Genomic DNA, 8,962 nt, shown 5'->3' on the forward strand with positions numbered 1-8,962 from the left:
GCCACCAGGTTACGGCCATTGTCACACACGACCATGCCGGGATGTAGGTTCAGCGGTCTCAGCCACAGATCTGCCTGCTCTTTCACAGCTGTCCACAACTCACAAGCAGTGTGAGGTTTATCACCTAAGCTTATGAGTTTCAGCACAGCCTGTTGCCGCTTGGCGGAGGCAGTACTGCAATGCTTCCAGCTTGTAACTGATGTGGTGATATCTGAGATGGAGGCTGAATATGAGGAGGAGGAGGAGGATGCGCAGGAGCTGTACACTGTGGGGGCAACTCTGACTGACATAGGGCCCGCAATCCTCGGTGTGAGGAGGATGTGTTCCGTCCCAAGGTCCGACTGGGTCCCGGCTTCCACTATGTTTACCCAGTGTGCTGTCAGAGAGATGTACCGTCCCTGGCCACAAGCACTTGTCCACGTGTCCGTTGTCAGGTGGACTCTCCCAGTAACTGCGTTGTTGAAGGCACGGCAGATGCTTTGGGACATGTGCTTGTGTAGTGCGGGGATGGCACACCGGGCAAAATAGTGTCGGCTGGGGACCGAGTACCGAGGGACGGCCACCGCCATAAGATTGCGGAAGGATTCCGTCTCCACCAGCCTAAAAGGCAGCATTTCCAATGCAAGCAGTCGTGAAATGTGCGAATTTAGGACTGTGGCCTGTGGGGCGTTAGCTGCGAATTTCCGCTTTCGTTCAAAGGTCTGGGATATGGACAATTGAACGCTGCGGTGGGACGTGGACGTGGACGTTGATGCTATTTCTTGAGAAACTGCCATAACAAGTGAAGACTGAGAGGAGGGGTCATCTTTACATGCAGTATGGACAGGGGATTGCCTTGCACACACAACAGGGGGTTCTATTGCACGCACAACAGTGGAAGAAGCAGTGGTGACACCCGCTGACACTGGTCGTGGACCCTGGGTTTCGCCCCACAAAGTCGGGTGCTTTGCTGCCATGTGCCTGATCATGCTGGTGGTGGTCAGGCTGGTAGTTTTGTCACCCCTGCTGATGCTGGCATGGCAGGTGGAACATATGGCCTTTTTGGGGTTATCAGCAGAGTCTTTAAAAAAATTCCAGACTCTGGAAGACCTACCGCTTGTACTGGCAACGTCCCTCGTGTTGGTGTTACGGGGAACGGTTGCCTGCCTTCTGTCTGCGGCCACCACACTGCTTCTTCCTGCCTGTTGGGGTACTCTGCCTCCCTCCCCCTGTGTGCTGCTGGCCTCACTCTGCATGTCCTCCTTCCACGTTGGGTCAGTTACTAGATCATCCACCACCTCCTCCTCTTCCACTTGCGCACCACGATCCTCCTCCTCACTTCCTGGCAATTGTGTCTCGTCATCGTCCACCTCTTGTGACAGATTGCCAACGTCGACTTCCTGTGGCCGTGGCTGTTCAAATATTTGGGCATCGCAACATGGGATCTCCTCTTCCACCACTTCAAGCGTATCAGGCGAGGGGCCCAAATATGGAAATGGACCAGTGAACAGCTCTTCAGAGTGTCCAAGTGTGGGATCACTTGCTGTCTGACGACACTCGGCATGGTGGGAGGAAGGAGCATCAGGGTGAGGAGGAGTATGCGGTCGAGACTCACGGCTACTAAGAGTTGACCGTGTGGAAGACAGACCGGAGGTGGTGGTGCCCAGGTAACTGGAAGTATTATCTGCTATCCAATTAATAACCTGTTCACACTGATCAGTTCTCAATACTGGTGTTGTTCTGTGCTTCCCTAGTAATTCGGTCAAGAAGTGGGAGCGAGAAGATGTGGCTGTTGGTTGTGGCACATTTTCACCTTGGCCACGGCCCCGTCCTCTGCACGAACCATCACCAGAACGTCCACTTCCACGTCCCTTGCCACGCGCCTTGCCTATTGTAAATGAAGTAAAATAGCTTACACTTGCACTATCAATGAAAAAGGGTAATAAAGAGTAGATTAGAACCATGGAAGAGGAAAACCACAGTTATTGTTTACTGGGGTATACCACACTTTTTTAAATAGAGATATTTGCGGCTGAACAGTGAGCGACACACTCAAACTGCTTTTTTTTTAGATACCAAAGGCCCAAAACTGGATAGTACAGCGATTTGACCCGTGGAACTGCGAAACCACACTGGGATGTCGGGCCTACACAAGACTATTTTCAACAGATATATTTTTGTGTCACAACGGTCAGGAGACACTACTGTTTTTCTTTACGGAAAAAACTACCAAAAGCTGAATAATAGAGATTTTTTACCGTGGGATGGCAAAACCACAGTTATTGTTTACTGGGGTATACCACACTTTTTTAAATAGAGATATTTGCGGCTGAACAGTGAGCGACACACTCAAGCTGCTTTTTTTTTAGATACCAAAGGCCCAAAACTGGATAGTACAGCGATTTTACCCGTGGAACTGCGAAACCACACTGGGATGTCGGGCCTACACAAGACTATTTTCAACAGATATATTTTTGTGTCACAACAGTCAGGAGACACTACTATTTTTCTTCACGGAAAAAACTACCTAAACCTGAATAATAGAGATTTTTTACCGTGGGATGGCAAAACCACAGTTATTGTTTACTGGGGTATACCACACTTTTTTAAATAGAGATATTTGCGGCTGAACAGTGAGCGACACACTCAAACTGCTTTTTTTTTAGATACCAAAGGCCCAAAACTGGATAGTACAGCGATTTGACCCGTGGAACTGCGAAACCACACTGGGATGTCAGGCCTACACAAGACTATTTTCAACAGATATATTTTTGTGTCACAACAGTCAGGAGACACTACTGTTTTTCTTTACGGAAAAAACTACCAAAAGCTGAATAATAGAGATTTTTTACCGTGGGATGGCAAAACCACAGTTATTGTTTACTGGGGTATACCACACTTTTTTAAATAGAGATATTTGTGGCTGAACAGTGAGCGACACACTCAAACTGTTTTTTTTTAGATACAAATGGCCCAAAATGGATAATACAGAGGTTTGAACCGTGGAAGTGCAAAACAACACTTCTGTTTCTCTAGCCTACACCAGACTATTTTCAACAGTTATATTTGTTTCTGAAAAATCAGAGACACGCTTTTTTTTGGGGGGGGGGGGACACACCAAAAGGTTAATAAGACGGGTATTTGTACAGTGTGAAGGAGGAAAAAAAAAGGATGATTTAGATAAAAAAATAAGGATTTTTCCTGGCCCCCGACACCTGGTGCTAAGTCCAGCAATTTCAGCAACAGGAGCACACAGGACTGTAATGCAGCGTTTGCTGGTATAACCACTGTGTCTCCTATATAGCCTGCCTGCCTGGTATCTTGGATGGATATTAGTCCTGAAAAGGACTGTTTGTTTGTTCTGGCAGCCTTTACAGACCCTACACTAACTATTTCGCTGTTTATATCTCTCCCTAAATCAGCAGCGCTGTCCCTACACTGTCTAATCCGGAGCGACTGTGTCCTAGATGGCAGCGCACCGTTTTAAATACTCGAGGTGACGCTGTGCGGCCAGCCAATCACTGTAATGCCCACAACCAACATGGCTGCAGCATTACAGTGACTGGCTGGCAATCCCTGCATGTTCATTGGCTCTGTAAAGAGCGCCAAACATGCAGGGCGGAGACCCGAGCTCCCGCCCGAGTAACCCGGAAATGCTCGGTGCTCGCCGAACATCCCGAGTAGCGTGATGCTCGGGTGAGTACCGAGCAGTGTCGAGCATGTTCGCTCAACACTAATCAAAATGTATTATTACTCCTCTATAAATCCTTTGTAAGGTCACTTCTTGGATATGGGATCCAATTTGGGCTACACATTTTAAAAAAGATATTTGGAATTTAGAGTCAGTTCAAAGGTGGAGACTAGATTATTACATATAAATGAGATCTTGTAATAAGGTATAAATATATATGTGGTCAATGCATATGACACACATGACTTATCACTTTCCAGGACCTTACAAAGTGTAATGGAACATTTGTTACCCATGGAGGAAAGTAAATTCTGGCAGCTAAATAGGAAAGGGTTCTTTACAGTAAAAGCAGTCAGACTGTGGAATGCCTGACCACACCAGGCAGACATAATAGCAACAAAAAGGTCTGGATACTTTTAAACAAAACATGGCATTGTGAATGATAAATAATCTAGCAATAGAAAAAGTATAACTTTAAAAATAGTTTCAACTTTATGTTCCTAGGTCTTTTTTCAATCTATATAACTATGTAGAATGTAGATTAGGAAAATGCTTGAAATGCAGTTCCTCATAATATTATTTTACAAGTAATTTTCTTTTATTTTTTTTTCTTTATAAAATGCTAGTTATAACCCAATCTCTGGATCTAAAAAGTGCAAAACACTCCTGAAACACTTGCACGTTTAATCTGTCATCTCTTATTGTGATGGTGCCTAAGGGAACCCAAAATGATAAGGTACCTCCTTAGTAACAAGCACAGTTATTTGCCTCTATAATGAAAGCGAATTACCAATGATGAAAGGGTTAATACTTGGGTTCTGCAACAGTAATAGCCCCTGTACTAACATTGACAACTGTTATGTGGTCATAAACAAGTGTCATAAATAAGATTCCATAAAAGAAGGTCATGCTACCATGATCAGTACCATTACTGATGCACCTGAGGACCTTGAGCTTGACCACCCCACGTAATGTGCCAACTTTGGTGTAATTTGGAGGTTCTAGCTGGAAAGGGGGTTGTCTGCCTTAGACACACCAAGCGCATGGGAAGGTAACAGAGAGGGATCCCCAGCACAGGATTCCCTTTTGCTACCCTCTACATAGATCAGCTCTCTTTTGGGAGTTCATGGACAGATCTATGACTTTAATGGGTTATAATTTGGGAGGGGGAGGAGGAAGGGGTATTTATCCTATTAGGGGTTATCGATAACATACAACTAGTGTTGAGCCACCCCCGTAGTGTTCGAGTTCGGTTCGGTTCGTCGAACACCCGTGTGTTCGCCGAACTGTTCGTCGAACTGTTCGTCGAACTGTTCGTCGAACACCTTCGAACACCGTTAAAACCAATGGCAGGCAAACAAAAACACATAGAAACACATAGAAAACACCTTCAAAGGTGTCCAAAAGCTGACAAACTGCTCAGAAGACACAACTAACACATGGAAAAGTGACAAGTACATATAGTCATGCGAAAAGAAAAGAGGTGGAGGAGTAAAAGGAGGGGGAGACACAGATATAGGCATGTCATGCCCTTCTAAAATCCAAAAAGTGAGAAGCCGAGACGGCCAGTCCGCTCCTGCCCGTGCCACCTCCGTGTCGCCGGGTTTGTGCCAGAGCCGCGGTGAACCCTGACGGCCAGCCCCCCTCTCCCAATACTGGTGCCTGTCCGCTGGTGGGTCGAGAGAGCCCCCCTGTGGTGGAGGCAGCTCTAAGCTTTTTAATTTAAATTGTCCCTCTAATTTGAATGAATACACTTTAAATCCATTTACAAGGATCTATTGGAGGGCAAGTCTCATGCCAGCAGCTGCGTAATTCCAGCTCCAGTAGCGTCCACTAAAGCTGCTGCAGTTAAAAAGCTTTTATAAGGATCGAGCTCGGCTGTCCACCGCAAGGCATCCTAGTGCCAGTCCCAGCCCCTATGCCTTGGGGTGCCTCCTGATGCTCTTCACTAAGTATCCCGTGGTCCCGAAGCATTTCCTTTGAAAAAATTAAGTGTCCAAACTACAGGTGGTGTAGCTTGCTTAACAGCCGGGATAATCCGCTGACTAGCAGACACTGCTACTAGGCACAAAGTATTTCCTGGGCTAGATGCAGTTAAAAATTTGTAAGTAGATACTCTCGTTGGATGCTGAGAAAGCATTCCATAGAGTCTCCTGGCACGCCATATATGATTCTCTTAAAAAGCTTGGGGTAGGGGTCTAGGGGACCCTTTTATAGCCAAAATCACGGCCCTGTATCACAATACGTCACCTAGGCTGAAGATAAATGGAACTGTAGCACCGAGGGCTCGGTTGCTACAGACGTATTGCACCTCACCCAGAGGTGTGATATCTCACTCTCAGATAAGGATGGAGTGTGGATCAGGACCCGACACCTGCATGCATTACACCACATTGCCGTGGGGCAGGGCGACCAATATGCCCCTGAGATGGGCACGACAGTCCCTGTCCCTGGCTGGAGTGGGGGGAGGGAACACTGAGGAAGGGGAACCCTGCAGTGCAGGAGCAGGGAGGAAGCAGTTCCTGGGTGCATTGAGAAGGGAGTATAAAAGGTGGGCACCATCTTAGTTCAGTGCAGAGAAGTCTGAGCAGAAGTGGCAGGGAGCAGGGGCTCTGCATGAGCTCTGCTCCGGAGGCGGGCCTAGTAACAGAGGCCCAGGCCTGCAAGAGGGAGAAGGAAGGAAGAGGAGCGGAGAAGGCTCCAGGAACGAGGAATGAAGGGATCCCAGGGGTGCGGACGGGCGAGTCGCCACCGCACGCCCGAATCCACCTGCGTGGAGGGGTCAGGCCAAAGGGGGAGACCGGTCCCCGAACTAGTGGAGGCAGGAAACGACCCTCAGCTAGAAACCGGAGGCTCTGACATTTTATGTGGCGCAGCCCCTTGCTCCACCCGCTAGGAAGGCACCACATAGGGTCAGGGAAACTGGCGCCAAGTTTACCAAGAGGAGGCCCGAGGCAGCCGGACAGAAGTGTTGGTAAGAAAGGCCAGACAAAGGACACACAAAGGGGGTCCTGTGAAGCGCTCCAAAGTTATCTGGGAGTTGTCTGAGCCCCTCACCTGGTGAGCACAGTACGACGTGGGCAGCCGTTACCTGCAGACGTGGTCTGGATAATAAGAACTGTGAGTAAAGGCCCTGAACTGCATCACTGACTCCGTGTCGTTACTGCTGCTGCCCTGCACCATCACCCCCATCCTCCGCATACACTGCCCTGAGGCTATACTCCTCCCGTGGGGAGTTATGCTACGCTCTGCTGCACCCACAACACCAGCCTTAGCGGTCTGCCCTGTAGCGGCGGTTCACTCTGACCGCAATCCACGGGTGGCGTAGTCGGACATTTAAACATCAAAACCACATAAATAGTTCCGCCACTGGTTTGACCGCCCTGAGCCACGGAACCGGATCGCCGCCACGAAGACTACAACCACCAGCATCCACCAAAAAGTGTCCGACTCCGGGTGTCCCAAGGCCCAGGGGGTGCGTCAGAACATTTTCATCACCTTTCACAATCACCAATGGGACAAGGCAGGGATGTCCTCTGTCCCCTCTCTTATACATCCTAGTGACGGAGCACCTGCTCTCATCAATTCGCCATAACCCCAATATTAGGTGGATTGAGGTGGGAGGCACCGAGTACAAGTGCTCTCTATTTGCTGATGATGTCCTAGTATATATCACTCAATCACATATATCCATCCCTGCTGTTATGGCTGAAATAGATCACTTTGTTACATGGTAAAATTTTAAAATCAATGCAGCGAAGTCTGAGGCCCTCGATGTCTCCCTCCCTAAATCCATATAGGATTCCATCCAGTCCAACTTTCCCTTTGCCTGGCCCTCACAGGGTATCAAATACTTAGGAATTCCTATTCATAGAGACCTCTCCCATCTATGTTATCTTAATTTTGGGCCCTTTATTGAACAATTCCATACAGACCACGGTTGGCAAGTTAGAACTGTAAGATTCACTACGTGAACCACTGGTGTATTGTGGAAAAGCACATGTACACCGCGTTCCAAATTATTATGCAAAAAGTGTTTAGGAGTGATAAGGGAAGAATTTGTTTGTTTGTCAGTTAAACTCATTGATGGTGATGTGTGTCAGGGCTCTTTATATCACTGTAAGCAATTGCAGACACCTGTGCTAATTAGTTTGGCAGGTGTGTCCAATGAAAGGCAAGACTACTTAAGAAGGCTCTCTCACATTATTAAGCAGCCTACATTTTCTGCCAAAATGGGAAAGAAAAAGGATGTGTCGGCTGCTGAGAAGCAACAAATTGTGGAGTGTTTAGGTCAAGGCATGACTACAATCAACATTGTGCGATGATCAGGATGAAGTGTCTTGGCAATCAAGAAGTATGTAGCTGATTCACAGTACACACGTGTGCGTGCTGATAAGGGCAAATTGAGGACTCTTTCCTACAGGCAATTACGTCAGGTTGAAACAGCAGCGGCAAAAAAGCCTTGTCATAGCAGCAGACAAGTTTTTGAAGCTGCTTGTGCCTCCAACGTCCCCCGAACAACAAGATGCAGGGTCCTTCAGAGGTTTGCAGCTGTGCATATGCCATCCTGTCGACCTCCTCTATCCACTTCACACAAGCAGAAACGGCTCCAGTGGGCCAAACATTACATGAAGACTGATTTCAAAACTGTTTTGTTCACGGATGAGTGCCGTGCAGCGCTCGATGGTCCAGATGAATGGAGTGGAGGATGGCTGGTTGATGGACACCCCACGCAAACACGGCTACAGCGCCAACAAGGAGGAGGTGGAGTAATGTTTTGGGCTGGAATCATGGGGAGAGAGATTGTCGGCCCCTTTAGGATCCCTGAAGGCGCTAAAAATGAACTCCATAATGTATGTGGATTTTCTCAAACAGCACTTCCTGCCATGGTTCAAGAAGAAGAACCGTGTATTTCACAGCAAGATCATTTTTCTGCATGATAATGCACCATCTCATGCTGCACATAAAACATCTGCATCTCTGGCTGATATGGGCATAAAAGGGGACAAACTTATGGTGTGACCCCCATGCTCCCCTGACCTCTACCCCATTCAGAACCTTTGAAGCATCATTAAAAGGAGTGTCTATGATGGCGGGAGGCAGTTCACATCTAAGCAACAGCTCTGGGAGGGTATTCTGTCCTCATGCAAAACAATTGAAGCAGAAACCATCCAAAACCTGACAAATTCAATGGACGAGAGAGTTCAGAAGCTCCTTTCGAACAAGGGGTCCTATGTGAAAATGTAACATCACCTAGAATAAAGTTTTGAGTTGAAAACTGTTTGATTTCAG

Source organism: Phyllobates terribilis, unplaced genomic scaffold, assembly GCF_046119375.1.
Source record: "Phyllobates terribilis strain yellow unplaced genomic scaffold, ASM4611937v1 Scaffold_11__3_contigs__length_659146591, whole genome shotgun sequence".
Lineage (NCBI taxonomy): Eukaryota > Metazoa > Chordata > Amphibia > Anura > Dendrobatidae > Phyllobates > Phyllobates terribilis.